The sequence below is a fragment of the Protopterus annectens genome, chromosome 9.part0, assembly GCF_019279795.1.
Source record: "Protopterus annectens isolate FY-2018-M chromosome 9.part0, PAN1.0, whole genome shotgun sequence".
Taxonomy (NCBI): Eukaryota; Metazoa; Chordata; order Ceratodontiformes; family Protopteridae; genus Protopterus; species Protopterus annectens.
In genome coordinates this window covers 652788209-652791202 of record NC_056743.1, presented here as the reverse complement: position 1 = coordinate 652791202, position 2994 = coordinate 652788209, and the positions used below count along the sequence as shown (strand labels likewise).

The following is a 2994-nucleotide window of genomic DNA, read 5'->3' as shown; positions in this document are numbered from 1 at the left end:
TTAGGAAAGTATTAATTAGGGTGTAACATTATCTTTGGTTAATCCTTAAACAACAAAGCTATTATTTTAACTTTACACACCCTATTATCCAGCCTAAGTGTAGAGGAGGAACAAGACAGTCAAGTTTAGTGTTTTTTAACAATACACATCCTGGCTGTTTATACCCATTACTTTAGAACATGTCAAGACCATAAACATTATAACCAGTAATTCTATGTTGAAATGAAACACACAAAACTACCTACAAAGATGACAAAATATTAGCGTAAGCAATATGTACAGTAATATGGCTTGCATGCTTTCGAATTAATTGTATAAAAGGGGCATTTATTTTAATATTATTTTATTTCTACTTTTAAACTATACATTTGCAATTTACTGACACTGCATCTTGAAGTTACATGTTACAATACAATGCAGTAGACATTTTTGTGTGTTTAATAAGTCTGCTGCTCCATGACATAAGGGCATACTGAACTTCAGGAGTTCCAATGAACTCCACAAAATGTGTCACTGTGATAAGACAAAAAACATCTGGATTGTTGATAATAAAAAATGCATAAGATTTTTAACATAGTATCAACAGTTATAACAAAGAAAGGAGCTAGAGATGCTTTTGTCTTGCTGCATTGCTTTTCATTTATTGTGATGACAAGGTAGATCCCTGGAGTGTGGTCTGAGGGGGATTGGGGATTTCTTTAGTGTAGCATGTCCAGCAGCTCTGGGTTTGGACATGGCCTTGTAAGTGTTAAGCAGAGAGATGTAGAGCGAGTAGCGACAGAGTATAGCTGGAGTTTTTTAAGGTCAGCGTCAGCATGGCATCTAGGCTAGGCCTGTGATTCTTTGTTGGTATTTCTGAGGCCTTTCCAGTTGGAGGATGAGTACAGTGTGGACAATGACCTCCTTTTCTGGATGAAAAGCCCGTGATGAGATGTGTGCCACATAGAAGGATTTCCTGACCTTTGTGTGGCGATGTATCGGCTATGAGACCACTGTCCTGTGTCCTCCTGTAGTTAATTCTCTTATCTTACTTTGTGTATAGTGTACGTCACCTATGTGCGGTATTCTGGACATGTTTTTTTCCCAAAGGGGATAATAATGACCTTGGCATTGACATTGAGTCCATGTCATGGCTCTGGCAGGCCCTTTATCTGCTTCCTGGTATTGTTCTTGTTGAAATTATGCTGGAACGTGAAGCATGTACTGTCTCTCTCTCTTTCACACACATACCTTCTTCCCCTTTTGATATGTAGGACTTGCAGATATTAATGCTGACAGTGCTAATCACACCATAGTGATAATCACGATTATAAAATGGACAAGGAAAACTGACCAGTCAGATTAATAGTTACATATGCTTCAAGTATGTTTTGTGCATAGCAAAAAGCTAGCACAGACCACCTTGGACATCTCATTAACTCACAGATCTCTTTTCCCTCACAGATTTCAACATCCTGCAAATTGTTACCATTTTGAAAAGTCATTTAGCAGGGAACTCTATAAAACTCAGAAATAATCCAAAATAAAGAATCAATAAATTAAAAAAAATAAAACATAAAATCAGTTTTAGTCTGCATAAAAATAATGAAAAAGAAATAGAATAAAATATGAATTAGGACTGTAACACAAATTAAACATTCTTTCTGGTATAAAATTTAAGAGAATTACCTGATCAAGAACACTAAAAGACATCCAAAAAGGTAAAAAGTAGCATCGTGAAGAAATTGAAAGTATATACCTCATAAATGGGAAATGACGCAGTGTAGGAAAAGTAACTGAATACGAAGCCCACTGTCTCACAGTAGCATAAAACAGTTGCTCTGAAAACATGAGGCAACAGTTATGCTTGCATGTATGTTTCCTTCATTTCCTGGAGTTATCACCAGGATTATTGCTCTTGTGAATATTTTTGAGGCTGTGTGTCCTGGAAAACTGTATACCTGCTTGTGAAGCACCATGTTTCTGATATGTAAGTCTGCTCATCTGGGCTCATTTACCTGCAAGAATTTGCTTCAAGTGTTGTATAATGTATGCACTTGTTTATAAACTGGACTGTGTAATAGCATATAATAAATAGTTTGATAGAAATGTCCCTTAAATGGCCACTAGGAAATTTTTCTTACCAATGTTGCACATTTCTAAAAATGTATAACTTTACACAGCAATCAATTAAAGTGGATGGAAGAATTATTTTACATTAAAATGCACTATAAAACATGTAATTATCATATAAAACTACTAAAAGTAAAATTCAAACTGCAAAAAAAAAAAAAAAAAAAAAAAAAGCACATTTTGCAAGTGCAAGGTTACTTGAGGTTGTGTGTGTAACTGCATGCCCAGGGACTGACCTCTGAATATGTGGTAGTTATGATCCCCATGTGCACTCCCCTCTTGCCTTATTATAGGTTCATAGGTTGGTACTAAGCTATTGGCCCTAGTGCCTATACAAGCATAGACATAACAATTTCCTGGCTATTTCTTCCCACACTATTTACTTCCCTGGAGCCCTGTCTAGCAGGGCGACTGACATAATCCCTGGGGTGAATTTCCTTTCTCCCATCCAGTCATCAAGGTTCCTTTTGAAGAGGGTCAAAGAGGTGCTCTGCAAACTTAGAAAATAAGTGTTTGCTTTGGCAGCATATATATTAAAATTGGAACAATACAGAGAAGATTAGCTTGGCCCCTGGACAAGTTGTGTGAGATGCCTTTAGCCATTCAAGCAGATGGTTCTTAAAAGATGACAGACCCCATTCAGCATTTTGGTTTCACTGTAACTTAACCGTACTACTAAATTAGAGGAATTTAGTGCCCCTTGCTATACAAGCCACTAGTGCTTAAATGGCAGATCCCATTCACCATTTTTGGTTTGCTGTAACTTAACTGCAGTACTGAATATGAGGTATGCACTAAATGTGAACAAATATCTTCAACTAAAGAAGTAAAACAAAAAACTCCTTTGTTTGCTTAGTTGGAAAGATTTTCTCACAATTAATT

The 2994-nt window shown here is 36.4% G+C and overlaps 1 non-coding gene across 1 annotated transcript; it reads left to right on the top strand.

Annotated features, from left to right (window-relative positions):
• The first annotated feature begins 2625 nt into the window (after window positions 1-2625).
• Window positions 2626-2732, top strand: LOC122812529. Its single transcript, XR_006366509.1, has one exon. It is a non-coding gene; the product is annotated as a U6 spliceosomal RNA (small nuclear RNA).
• Window positions 2733-2994: the final 262 nt, after the last annotated feature.